Below are 15,697 nucleotides of genomic sequence, written 5' to 3'. Positions count from 1 at the left end.
CAAGATTATTTAGCATTAAGATAATAAAGAATGAAAAGAATTAATTCTTTTGTTTATAATGTAAAACATATTTAAACAAGCCTTAGAGATAAAGATATTAAACAAAAAGATAATGCCGTTATAAAATCAAAATATGAAAATTATGTCTTTAATATGCTAAAAAAGAAAGATGTAATCCAACGTTATAAATTTTAACACTTTAGATATTTATCAGTTTCAACTCGGAAAAAATAATTTTTTAAATACGCCGTCTTGCGGGAGACAACATCGCACGGAAGAAATATGTAAATAATTATTTAAAAACCCTTGTTTTACAAACGCATAACTTCAAAAGCTTCTAAAAAGCTTTATATTTTTCACGGTAATGCATGAAAATTTCCTAGTTATAAACACGCATCGTTAAGCTGTGACGAAAAATTTCCTCTGCTCGCACATCAACGCACGTTAATGATGCAAGGAAAACGAATTGCTTCCCCACTTTAATATTAATGCATTAGAAACAATCTTCGTAAGAATTATTTCAGACATCTAAACAACAAATATTTTTGTTTAGCTTTTCCTTTTAAAATTACACAGACTAGAGAAAGTTTTAAAAGTGACTAGATGAAGGGGTTAAAATTAAATTTAAAGGTAATTATGGTACGTTATATGACTATGCGTTTATTTTTACTACATGCAAAATAAAATATTTTTGAAATAATTTTGCAAAACGGAAAGACATTATTGCAAAGTAATTTTTTCAAAATACAATTGTTTTAATTCATCTTAACATATAAAATAAAATATTATATTTATACAGTTTTTTAATGTTTTTCTTTTTCGTTCCTAGAAGCAATTTGTTTATTATACATGCGTTAAGTAATTCATAATTACTAAATATATGTTTAAAAAAGTTAAAAACAATTAATATATTAACTATTAATAGGTCTTTTATATAAATTATTCTAGAATTACTTTAATAGCTTTCAAATTTATCAAATAAAAAGGCCGAAGTAGATTAGATAATTTCGAACATAGTATATCAACATTTCGTCGGATTTATGCAGTCCTGATTGCAGTGAGCTGCCGTGGTAGGCGCTCGTAAATCTCGAGATGAATATGTTACCGTTGTAAACTAGACTGCACTTGTATACTATCTCACGCTTACACAACACGCCCGACACTTCTCTCAGTAGTTCTCTATGAATGGTTTTCGCGATGTTAACGGTCTGATTCCTGCATATGTTACACCGAAGAGTGGTTTACGCCGCGGTTTCTCGGAACCAACCAGTTAAAAGCATTATGATATTCTAACGAGGTAATGATCGAATCGCATTCTACTGACTAAAAAGGACTTTTATTCTTTTGGCACATAGGTGAAAACGCTATTTTTTAAATTCGGATTTTCGTATCAATTGTGGATCGTGAATACAGATCCATTTCTTTTTACATATATTCTATTTAAGTCTCCTGTTCACTCACCATTGTTATCTCAAATTGTGACGTCAGAAGCTAGAAAATAATAAAAATTTTTACAGATTATATTTGAATTGACGTCAGAAAGATTTTTTAATAAAACAATATTTGTAATCGATATATATAGTAGAATAGAATTGTAAAATTTTATATACCGAAAATTATCTCTTTGTTTTTAAAAGAAATTAAATCATTTTTATTTCTATATATTATTAATTTGAGAATTTGTCACAGCTGTGACTATATAACTTGCTTCGTTTTTAATTATGCATAATTTATTTCCAGATATATGATTAGTTATTAATTAATGAAGCAAAAGGAGGATTTTTGGTATATATTTACAAATCGGTTTATCAATTTAAGTGTTGTTTTATTAAAATGTATATTTCCATATTAATACATTTTGCAAAAATTTTCATTGCGTATTTTCTCGCTTTTGATGTCACAATCTAGGTAGTAGCGATAAAAGAATAGAGCCTGAACAGAAAATTATTATATCAAAATCCGATTAAATATGCTACTTTAATCTATTTTATGATTACAATGCCGCTTTTTATTTAGATGCATATATATTTACCGGGAATTTATTAATCTAACTACACAGTTGGAAAAAATGGGTTGAATTTAACATAAATCGCATGTCCCAAATGGTCCACTCAAATTTTTGAGTTAATTTTACAAGATGAATATGTTAGAAGGTAACACAGATATTATGTAAGAGAATAAATACAAAGAAAGATAACATCGACACAGTTTTAAACAAACCGTGGGAACATTTTTTTCAGAAAATTAACATTTATGATATGTTAAATTAACACATATATGTGTTAAAATGACAAAATTTATGAATAAGTGAACAAGTAACATAAAAATAATGAATGAAATATATTTAACATAAAAAAATGAATGAAATATATTTCATTCATTTGTCTTAGAATTTACGTTTTAAAACACATTTTTATGTTACTTGTTCACTTACTCATAAATTTTGTCATTTTGACATTATGAAACATTGAATATCAATTTCACAAAAAATCTTCAAATAACATAATCACATTATGTTGAATTAACACTCGAATATGTTAAAAAATTCAACACAAACTGTTAACACAAACATGAGTGGACTGTTTCCAACACAAATACACAAATGTTTTTACTGTGTAATACTTTTTTTAATAAAAAAAGAAGAGACATGTGGCGAATGAAAAATGTTAATGTAATCATAGTAGTAACTAGCATTTTTATGCTTCATTATAAACGAATGTACTTTATAATGCGGGTTAACTCGGTAGAGCTCGTGCGCATTTGTTCCTTTTCATCCCTTGTACCTTACGGCCTGTACTGCTCTTATCGAAGCATAATAGCGAAGCATAATAGACGATATTATACCTACGTATAGAAGTCTGACACTCGACATGTACCTATTATGGTAGGCAGAGATAAGTAGAACGATGTCTTTTGTTGATTAAACGAAGAATAAGGTGGCGCACAATGTTGGAGAAGCGCTGATAAAATGCGTTTTCTCGTTTGATTAAATGCTAAAATAGCGGCGCCATAGACAAAAACACAAACGCGCATCCGCGTGTTACCATGGAAATTATTCATGGTCGCATCAGACAAAATTACGGTCGTTAATTTGATCGTTCCAGTATTTTTACAACCTCGTACCAGATGAATCTAGATATAATAATAATTTAAAAAGAAGGGAATCTCAAGAGATCAGAAAAAGCTGATTATATATACATAATAAAAAGCAATAATTATACTAAATATAACCGAACACAATCAATATATTTATTATCTAAATGCAGAATAATTATTTTTTAAAAAATTATAAAGGTTTTTAAATATTTTTCTTAATATTATAAAACTCGGGATTTTTAATAGTCAAATTAAAATATAAGAAAACTATCTCTGGTAGAAATTTCCTGTCAGTGCCACGATACTGGCCAGCGCCACGATACTTTGCCACTGCTTTGCCACGCCATAACCTCTTAAAAAAATCTGACATGGTCCGTAAGAGGCCTAATCTTGGATCTGATAAAAAAAAGGAGTAAAATAGTAATAAAAAAATTATTTTTTCGTTAAGGTATAACTGTAATTTTTTTATTACATAAAAAAACTGTTTTCATTTAAGAAAATTTTTTTATTATATATAAAAAATATATTTCTTTCATTTAAAAAGAGTTGCAAAACTATAAAAACTATTTTTTACATTCTAATAGAAATCAACAACAAAAAACTTCTTCCAATCAAAGAAATCGAGTCGATGTCGATCCCATTATTATTTCTTAATTCTTAATATGCCATTAGGGCTGGTCCCTGATGGCGCCTGGTCAGTCCGTTGGTCACGACACGTCAGTCGCTCTGTCACGAGCTGTCAGTAGCCAGGGCTACTAGACAAAATGTGACGTTGCTGGCGCGGCGCTTGCAAATTTGCTATGCTAGTTCCTGATATGGCATCCATGCAAGAGCCATACTAGCTCCTTATCTAAATTTCTACCAGGTATACAAACATTGAAAAAATCTTTTCTTCATGTAATAATCTTTAAACCAAATAACAATTGAGTGTAACATTTTCTGAGTAATAATAGTATAATAAAATTAATAACATATTAATTGATATGTTATTAAATAATTATTTCAAAATTCCATGTTATTTTAACTATTTTATATAAATATGAAAAATTATCAGTACATTAATTATTTTATATTTATATGCATGTGGTCTCAGTAAAATAATGGTGTGACATGAAAAATCAAAATATATGTATAAAGAGGTATACAAAAAAGAGTCTAAAATATTGAAACAAATTTTTTAAATACAAAGTTATTTTTCTCTGCGCGTTTTCATTTGTATTTAATCCGATTTATTTTATATCGTATAAAAGGCACGAGATAAAGAAATATTATCTATCATAATTCGTGCACTTTTTCCGTCGGATATTTCATTCGTCCTTACAGCAATGCAGACAGATTGCCACTATATAATATTACTTTCCAAATGCGAATTCTACATTGTGGGTACTCATCATCCGGAAAATGTGGTCATCAAATACAGACGCAGGAGCAATTCTTCGCACTAAATTCCATTCCTAAGTTAGATGAGACCATAAATATGAGAGTAAAAGGGATATAAATAGGTAACAAGAGAGATTATGTTTTATTCGTTTCGAGTACAAGATAAGTTTTATTATAACGAACGTTTAATTTAACCAAAAATTGTTGAGAATTAAAATAAAAATTGTTATATATTAAAATAAAACATTTTTAAGTGAAATAGACTGAGAAATGTTTAAACACAAATAAGTGAGAAGAATACCATTTTCGACAAAGCAAATTTTGGTATTTATGATCAGTAATATTTATATGTAAATATTATACAAATACAGTTCTATAAATTGCGCTCAGTTCTATAAATTGTGTGCAGTTCTATAAATTTGGTTTGTCGGATTTAAAACACAATTATAAACTGAAATAATAATCTCATTTAAATTAATATTAATCTCATAATTAAATTAATAATTTAATATCACCACATGCCTCGTGGTCGAATTGAGAGATGCGGGTTCGAATTTCGACTGAAGTGATTTTAGCAATGAGTTATTTACAGATAAAGTTGTTTACAGATTTTTTAGGATGCTAGCTGCATTGTTGTCAAATCAACGATCAATTAATTTAATTAAGAGATTATTATTTCAGTTCATAATTGTGTTTCAAGTCCGACATCGCAATCAATCTCTAGAACTGAAAATTGTATTTGTATATTCACATATGAATGATTAAACACCAAGACTTGCTTTGACCGAAAATAGCATTCTTCTCACTTATTTGTGTAAAAAAATTGTATTTTACATACATTAAAATTCTGTTAAACTGAAGTCTCTTTGAATCTGACATAAGCTTATATAGTTATTTATTTACGTCAATGATTTAAAAATTGTGTTTCTCAAAATTGTAAGCAAACCATATTTGCAAACAAGTTTTCCTTATAATTAGATTAACCTTACGTTTGTAGCTGAGAAAAAAACAATGTGCGAAACACTGTGCGAAAGATAACGAAGATTCTGATAGATCTTGAATTTTTAATTTTCACTGTTTAATATTTATAAACGCTCGCCTGTTTACAGACATCGCGAATATTGGAATTGTACATTATGCAAACCAACTATTATAAGTTACAACTCACTCGCTCAAACATTTTTCTGATTAATAAACAGCGATCGCAATGCTATTGGCGCAATGCGATCGAGAATTTATTCGAATTCCTCTAAAATTTAATTATTCGAGCACGTGGCATTTTCTCTGCCAGATGACAACTAAATTAATTATTAATATTATTAATAGTCGATTTTAATGACACATATTAATTTTAAGTCTTTTAATGAAGATAATATATATTTATAGTAATATTGTATCCTTTGAGAAAAAATGTGTTAAAAGTTTGAATTATTCAGCAATTCCGGACAACGAATCGATTAGGAACCTAGAAGTAGTATATGGCTCCTGATATCTTTAAATCTTGATTCAAAATACTATTCACAACTGAACAAATTCAATTCGAAGAGATTCCTTAATGGCGATGGATAACTCAATTTATATGCCATTCGGTACCGGATTCAAACCTACATAAATAATAGGTTTGCCTTAATAAAAGTTAAAAATCATATTTTTCTATCTGCTTTGGCATTACAATCTTGAGCCCGACATTAAAATCAATGTTCTTATAATATTGAACAAGAAAACATTCTTCATAATGGTGGAGAGAGTTGAAGTGGTGAACTAGGAAGCTGAAGACTTTCATGTATAATGCTTATCGAACTGACACAAAGTTGAAGAATAATAATGAAGCATACTTAAATTCACTTGAAACATGGAAGTATATTTACAGTTGAATTTTTAAATTATATCAAGAGTCCAGTTTTTGTAGTTAAGCATTTTAGAAAACTGTAAACAACGTCATAAAAAAATGAAAAGTAAAAGTTTCAGAAAAATTATTTTACAAGTAATGTGTCATTATTTTTTAAAAAAGCAAGACAAAAATGTACCAATATTTAGAATATCCTTATAAAATTCTTATAAAAATGTAAAAACGCTTAAAAAAAAATCTATTTAAAATGTTTCGAAGAAGAATCACGACTTCTAATTATAACTCAACAGGAGATTAAAAATTATCACATCAATAAATTATGTGATACTGCTTTAATAATTTATGAACTAAATAAACAAAAAAACGAAATAAACAAAGATACATTGATTTTTTCAAGGTGATATCAAAATCGCGGTATGGGTGTAAATGAATCTTTTCGACGCAGAAAACCTCGAAACTATATGCGGTAAAATCGGGAGTGTAACTTCAATTAAGTTCCAAAGCGCAAAACGATAAATTATACGGACGCGTCGTCGAAAACTTAAATTACTCTACCTCTGCCAGTGAAAATCTCAGGAAGTCCTAATTGCAAGGACAAACGAAGTGACAGTTCCACTCCGGCTCGGAACTTACTTATACCGAGATCACCGTTATATCATCTGTAACATCTAGGTAAAAGATCTGTTTAAAGCATCACGAAGAAAATAATATCTCTTCGTTATGAACTTACACGCGGAAATAAGGAAGCTTAAAAGAACTCACGAAAATGCTAAAGCCGAGACAAAGGGTTTGTAAAACAGAATAAGTACATACTCTAGACAGAAAAAGAATTATTTTATCAAAAACTTACATGTGAGAAGAACAGTTTTGCTGAAAAAGAACTCACAAAAATGCGAAAAATGAAATATGTTTGCGAAGTAGAATAAGTACATCTCCTCTAGACAGAAAAAGAGTTATTTTATCAAAATCCTATGTGGAAAGAATGGTTTTGCTAAAGTATATAAAAATTTATCAAGATATAGAACCAAAAATAACTTTGTTAGACCAAAATGATTATGTAGAATGATCGATTAACTTTTTGTAGCGTTCTCATCATGTGTTTGAGTGTTCTACTTAATCCTTTGAGAACGGAAGCTAGCAAAAAAACTTAAAAAAACACCTTGTTTTCATAAGAGTTTTTAGGATTCGAATTCGATTCTGACCTCAAAATTTTTAAATTCAATTTCCAAAAAATAATCTAATTAGAAATTCGGTTTTAGCTCTTATTCTTGGTATCGCTGAGGATGTATATAGTGTCGAATTTCAAAAGGGTAGTAATTTCCAGTGAAGGAGGATCTAGTATCACACAGTATTACATAGTTTATAATTAGAGGTTGAAAGTCAATTTTTATCAGTACGAACTATTTACGTAGCGCTGATGATCTTCAAATAAACTGAAAATTTGATGTTACATACTCCGCAATTAAAATTTTCCTAAAGCCGTTTTATAATAATCAGATTATTTTTTATATCCTATTCGTCATATTGAATCGATCAGTTTAATTTTTTATTTTTAACCTCATCGAATAAAGCATTATCAAATTATCCTGTAAATTATCTTATAAAACCAAGTTTTATAAAAATCGAGTGAGCAATCTACGAAATAAAAGGGAGTGTGTGTATGCCCAAACGGGCACGCCAGTCCACAAAGGAATGATTATTTTAATTGTTCAATTATACTTTAAAATATCATAAATACTGAGAGAAATGTTTTTTTTTGTATGTGAAATAACCAAAGTTTTTTTTACTAATACAAAAACTATTTGTTGATATATGACTAATCAAACCGTTGGTCATCACGCCGATATTAATTTATTGAATTTAAATAAACTAATAATTTAATAATATAAAACTGTTTTGTATGATGTTTATAGATCTTTTGTAGTTAGAAATAGAACATTTTGTTACCAGAACAAAACAATTATATAAGAATAATATACACCTCTCACTTTCTACAGAGTGAAATTATATTTAGCGTTTTTGAACTTCCTTAGCTTAGCAAAGGTATATAGATTTAGAGCAATTGATTAGTAATAGCTCTGAAAACATAGTTGTTACCATGATTGGCCATGATGTGGCAAGAGCCGAGAAGTGCACGAAATTAGTCTCTAATCGTTCCGGTTTTACACAGATAGATGTTGAATTTCTCTTACGATAAGACACGCTACTGACAGCTCCACGGAACGCTCTTCGCTCTATCATAGTGAATTATTTTGTTGAAATTACTAAAAGAATACCTAGTTTGTAATGGTAACCAAATTTTACATTGTTATTTACAAAACATAAGTAATCAATTAAATTTGTACTGTTAAATAAAAAATGTTGTTTATCTAACAAAAAAATATTGTATTTTGCTATTTTAACAAAATAATCCAATGATAATCGGCCACTTGTGAATAATTCTTTTTTATTGTTATATATCATTATTATATATTTTTTCTCACAATCAATAAATATTTAATTATGAAATCATTTATAGTACAGTAAAAAAAAATTATTCGTTTTCTTCGTTATTGGCGTCGCAATTCGAAGTGTCTAAAACTGTCATGGTTGAGTAATCATCTTACATAAAATTTTGATAAGTTTTGCAATATTCCACAAGTCGATATCACTTCGAATCCACTTGTAAAGAACCTGTACCTTCCACCTTCTCATTACAATAGAAGTTTGCATTATCCGCAAGTCGTTCTTCCCACTTACAAATTGCATTTGCAGACTAGCCTCAATGCTCGCATTAAAGAGAGCACGCAATTTTAATTCGTCGTGAAAATACCATTACCTAAATTACGTGTCTGCAACGCGTAAAGGTGACACAAACGCGACGAAGAAGAACAAAAGCTGTAGCAGAATAATTTCAGAACAGATGGCTATAATATTTAAGGCAGATGGCTTTAAAAAAAGTTAAATAAAATTTGGTTGTTAAATGAATTAATCTTTTTTATGAAAATACTGCAGTAACCAGCAGTTAATATCCATGTAAGAAACCTAATTTCCGTGATATTCCGGTAAAAGAATTGAAAGTTCGCTGAAATAAAATACCAAGTGGTATCTCTTAAAATAAAATAAAGGCAGACCATTTTTATGTTTAATATCGTTGATTGAGTTACACAAACTAGATCTCTCGCGATAGTTCGCATCTATGACGACCATTAATTGTTAATTCAGTGAATATTGAAGACACATTATAATTCAAATCCTCCGAATGACGTCCGCACTAATCGTCGATTGGTTTCACGGATCGATTTCAATTCCGTATTCCATGTCACGAATTGTGCGAATTCACACTACGATGAACTACGAGAATTTTCTGAAGATAAATAATATCCTAAAACGTTATCCAGTATGATGAGACAAGGTTCCCCCCTCATCATACCGAATTATATGATATCTAGAATAAAATTAAAAATTGGTTCTTATTTTGAGTAAAAGCTAAATTGTTCTGGCAATGGAAACATCAAATTAATCGTATTAATCATTGAAAATAATGATTTTAATTTCTTAATTGTATTCAGTGTGACGCAAAATGATGTAATTATATTAGTAAAGATATTAAAATTTATTAAGAGAGATGGCGGAAACATAGCAACAAAAATATTCATTTTAACTGCAAATGTGATTCTTGCAGGAGATTTATTATACTGCAACTGATAAAATTACTTTGTAAAATTTTTCTAAACACACTAATCAATAATCTCCTGACAATGACTTAAACTTAAATGATAAGAGAACATCAAAGTATTATTTTTACAATAAAGAAATTTAGAGTAATTTTTTGTACTCATTTAGATAGACTTTTTAATTGTTTTATTTATTTAGTTCTTTGCTTAATTTCTCGGATTAATTAATTCAGTAAATTGATCTTGTCAATTTGTTAAAAAAGTAGGTTAAAGGTTAGGCTATCAAATGTACCGCTCTGATCGCCGGCACGATGCAACGCTATGTTACGAAATAAAATAAACGGCGGTTATTTCGCCGAGTGACGTCATGCGGGCCCGTTCTAGAGCTGTATGACTGGTAATCTCGCGTGTTATAATTCTATTATCTCTCAAGAGTGGTACGGGGGAAGAAACAGCTATCTTATTTAGAGAAGATAGGTCGGAGGAAAATCTGCGAGAAAAATTGGTGTTTGTCATCGAGATGCAATCACTTGGAGCAAACATACCTTCTCTACCCGTATCTGATTCATGTTCATGATAATAAATTTCGCCTCGTTTTAATAAACAAAGAAACCTATTTTTTTAAGATAAAAGATAAAAAGTATTATGGATTCTAGAAAGCTTGTTCATTTTTTGTTTACTTCAAAAATTTTATTATAATCTTGTAATATCAAAACATTTTTTTAACGTAAATCCGATATAATACATATCACATGTATACTTCATAATTTATAATTTTACATATTTTTTTATATTTTTTTCGGTTGAATTAAAAAGATTCCAATTGCACTAGACTAGAAAATAGGATGTGTACTTTTATCTTTTATGTTAGGAGAATTGTAAGACGTTCCTTGTGTTTACTTCATATGACCTACATATCTTTCTCTCGCTTACGATTTATTAAGAAATAACTTCCTCTTGCGACGCCGAGACATTTGATTTTCCGCTCAGTAAACACTCGGCTTCACACCGCAAGGACCTCATCTTCTTAAAAAGAGAGTTTAACGCGTCACTAATGGGATAGGCTGCGGAAACAAAAAAAGCCTTAATCTCTTTATCCATTAATTCCTCGCCAGGCAACCGCATACACAGGAGAGGGGAGAGGGAAGTAAATAGAGCTATATTAGATTACTAATTAATTTCTTTTCTCTATATTTGATATCTATGTCCCATTTTCTTGGGTCACTCCTTGTTCAAATTAGAAAAATCAATTTTGCATTTGTCGAGTGATCCGTCTCTCTTTCTCTTTTTGACAAGTGTTTACTACTAAAATTGAAATAAATTAAATTTAGGTCGACTTTGTTTCTCTATTTTCCGCGTGGTCTATTCTGTACGTGACATAACAACGAACTACGTAGAGAAAATCTTATTTAAATTTAAAATTACAATTCAGTCTTTTGAATCAAGGTTTCTCAGGAAAGTAGAATTTCTTCACGCCTATACGTTTACACGAGCAGTGTTTTCGCCATTGGAAGCGCTCTTGAAAGTCTTCAATTGAAATGCCAGTCCAGGTATTGGATAAAACTTCCTTCGATGTTAAGTAAATACAAAAGCAAATAATAAACTGTTTTTTTCTTTGCGCCAAGCTCGACTTGCTTAATTCGAACTTAATTTGCTACGAATTTATCGCCGAACTTACGTTTTCTTCAAGGAAGAAATGGCGCAATGCGAATTACGGAACTTAACTTTCGAGAAAATGTCCATCCGCGTTTCGCGAAGCGTCAAAGGCTGCGCGGTCTTGTAGAGTTTGTGGCAGATTCTCGGCGAAGAGTATTCGGTGGACAGTGTTCGGCGGTTAAAATTAGCCGAGGAGTTCCTATAGTTGACTCAGAGCTCCGCAGCAGAGAGAGGCTACTTGTATTTTTAGAGGGTTGGCAGTAACTAAAGCGACAGCTGACCATTTTACCAAGCCGACGATAGGCCCTTTCCGCTTGACACTTAGAATCCTCGTCACTCTTTTCGTCCCTATCTATATGTCTTCCAAATAAATGTCGTAGAATTATCTACTAATATTTTAAACTGGAATTTATATCAATTATTAAATTTGTTCATTTTAATTTCATTTTTGTGTTAATTAAGAACAATAATTACAAGAACAATAATTAATGAATTGAGAAATACAATACATACTTTCCATAATTTTACTTTTAGAAGAATTAAATTTGATTGTCCCAGAAATAAGTTCTTCGGAGTTCAATGTTGCATTTAACATCAAATAAATGTTTTATTGTTTATTATGTATATTTATCGAATTTTTAGATAAAGATTTAACATGGTGAAGTAACAATTTCCATTATAAAAAAAAAACTGCTTAGTTTTTTAAAATATAAATACCATGTTCATAAAAAATATAGCAATATTAAGAGCATAAATTTGATAAGATTATGACTTGCAATTTTCTTGATAAATTATCAAACAAATTCAAAAGTTTAAACTGAAACAGTCATTGATCAAAGCTTCGATCAGAATTGGTCCATCTAAAGTTAACGGTAAATAGAATTTTCCTGTACATTTATTTTCCTGTCCAACCAAAATGGGACAACAAGTTAGTGCAAGCCATGAAGGTTGTCCAAATATTGCTGGCACCTCTTGTGAACATAATAATATTATGTTGTGAACATAATAATATTAAATTATCGGACCGCAGTTATGCTCGAGCGAATGCTTTCAATAGTTGGGGCCAGTATTCTAGTTCAATAGTTGGGAACATCAATCTCAAAGAGTGAACGCATGCATGCCGGTATAAAGTAATCGTTCAGTACAAAAGGAATTTTCTATTGTAGGGCTATAATAATACAATAGGAATTTATACGCTTCTCTGTAGACCAAATATTTTTTATTCTATGATTTTTCATAAAAATTACATTTCGCAATCTTATTACATTAAAAATTTTGAGATAGACATATATTGTTAAAATTTTTAATAAGAATAACGTTTATGCTTTCCAGAAATTAAATAGTTTTTGTATATTTTATAACAAAATTTTCAATAAAAGTTTTCTTTCTTTGTAATAAAAGTCATATTTTTTATTAATTTTTGTACAAAAATTAATAAACTGGAAAATATATATTAATGACAGTTTACATTCTTTGTAATTGTTTAAATACTTTTTTAAAATCTGTATTTATAATTGTAAATTATATATATTTACAAGTTCTCCTTTTCATATTTCTATATAATTAAAGCTACAAATCACGTACAATTTCGTATAAATTATAGTTTAGTTTGCGACTCATTAGTTTTACTGTATCAAATACCGAGCCCAAACTTTGAAAAAGTCGAACTAGAAACTCTAGAAATAGATTTCATCAAACTGTCCATCCATGTGATAGTGAACACAAAGTTCCTAATGAATTAATTCGCGTCAGTATATAAATAGAGTGATCAGGGCATATTAATAAGAACAGCCCTCACAATCTTAGATTCTTTTGCGGTCGACCTGCCAATTTCGCAACAGATGGCTCTTATAAAAGTGATGATGATCAGTTTGGAACGTATAGCCACGATAATTTCTGTGCGGGTTTACGAGACTCTACATATTGACATATTTGTTCGAGTACGAAAACGTTTAACACTTACTAAAACAAACGCCAGACGCTCGGGATTCCGCAACGAAACGACTGGCATGGCAACTGGAAATTTAAGTCTCGTCTGCGTTTTATTTAGGACGTATTCTGACACCACTGAAGGTTATTTCATTTTTCAATTAAAGGTATTCGTCTATTAATTAAAGGTAGTCCCCCAATTAGTCAAATGATGAAGAACCGGTATTACATGTAGCAATAAATTAATAATTTTATCAAGAAAGAATATTTTTCAACCATAAAAGAATGAATCTTTCAAGAAGTAAAGAAAAAGTAAAATATAAAAAAAAATATATCCAGCAAGGTAGTGATGCGTGAATTGATTTGAAAAATGATTATCTAACCGTTTCCAAAACAGGTCATTCGTAAGAATGATAAGGCGTCATAAATATAGAACGCGAAATAATTTTGCTGTCTATAAAGTTGTGATCGAGATGTCTGAATCGTAGTTGTAACAAACAGTGAAATAATTTCATGTATCGGTAGCTTGGTATTACGAGAAATATGTTGTGTCATAAGAACATTCATCCATTATCTCTATTCTATTAAAACAACAAAAAATCCAAAAATAGATAAATGAAAAAATAGAAAAATATATAATTGGAAACGGAAAAATAGAGAAAAATAAAAAATATATTTATCTTTTTTTTTTGAAAACTATACTTCTAAAAAATTTTTAAAGGGAGTGGATATACTGGAAACATATTAAATGTAAAAATCTATGCAAATTGGCGACACCGCGATAGATTTAAAGCATAATCTTTTGTAAGGTAGTTACGTAGAGGATAAACAAAGCAGAGTGAAGATAAAAGGAAGGTATTTAAAATGTTCTCGGAAAAAGATTGCTCGGTTAATAAATTATATTAAGTATAATTAGCGTCCGGCTTGGTTGCCTCTCGTGCGACTAATCGAGGATTAACGACTGTGCAAATGGTTAGAGTATATCTGCGTGAATGCGTTAATCTTATTATTCTCACAGTAAATTTTTTCCACATTATTTCTCATTGAGATAAAAAACTACCGCGCTAAAAAAAATAATATAATAACATTTCAGTGATTTGTTACGTTAAAGTTACAAACAATTCTTTCATTTTTGTTATACTTTGACGTCATTGCTTAAAACTAGAATTTTTTAGAAGATTTCCTTGTTATGTTTTTCCCAAATAACGAGGCGAAGAAACACGATCCCATTTCAGAGACGATCGCAATCTCGACAACAAGATTGATCGCCGTTTCGGTGTAGGCTCAGAGCGAATGGAGTCACGTAATTATGCAAATACGGAAGAAGCAGAATAGGATTCCGAGCAGAGCTCTGCGCTTTCTTCCGTAATGTCCGCAATGGAAACGATGCTGGTACCAGCTGCTGCGTTCACGCTTCGGCGTTATTACCTACAACTGACACTAATCCCATCTCATTTCCTGACCGTTCTACTTTGCGGGAGCAACGAAACTAAGCATAACAGCGACGCGACCCACTTGGTAAATAAAAGTTTCAGCGACAAATGTACGTGCTAATCTTTAACTAGTCTCCGTTGTCCCGTTGGTTTAGGACTTTACCGGCAAGATAAATCACATCATAGATAATCACATGATCATTTTTTTAAGTTGAACGTTTTAATTAAATTGATTAATACTTTTAATTTTCTACAACGTTTTAAAAATACATTTTTTTATTTTAGAACAAGAATGCATTTAGTTTCAAGAATAACTATCCAAAAGTAGTTTTGCCTCAAAAGATTTAAATATAGTTATTTTTTTGTAACACAACGAGTACTTTTTATTGAAATATATTCATTAGCAATAATGTGAATAATCTGAATTCCAACATAACGGCGAAAAGAATTCTGCTTATTTGAAAGATAAATAGCTTACAATTTAGGAGATATTAACGTCTCGACAGTGAGACAATAGGAAGTTTTTACAATAACGTGAATCCAGATGTACGGTGAACACTAAAATAATGTTATCCTTTTATCAATTAGTTGTTAAGAAGAATATAACCTGACCTTAGCGTTCACCATATATTTGAATAAACAGTATTGCAAAAACTCCCCAATAACAGTTGTTTTTAGCTTCTGGTAACTATCAGTAA

This window comes from Mycetomoellerius zeteki, unplaced genomic scaffold (assembly GCF_001594055.1).
Source record: "Mycetomoellerius zeteki isolate Tzet28-1 unplaced genomic scaffold, Tzet1.0 scaffold145, whole genome shotgun sequence".
Classification (NCBI taxonomy): Eukaryota; Metazoa; Arthropoda; class Insecta; order Hymenoptera; family Formicidae; genus Mycetomoellerius; species Mycetomoellerius zeteki.
Note: the sequence above shows the minus strand (reverse complement) of the source record.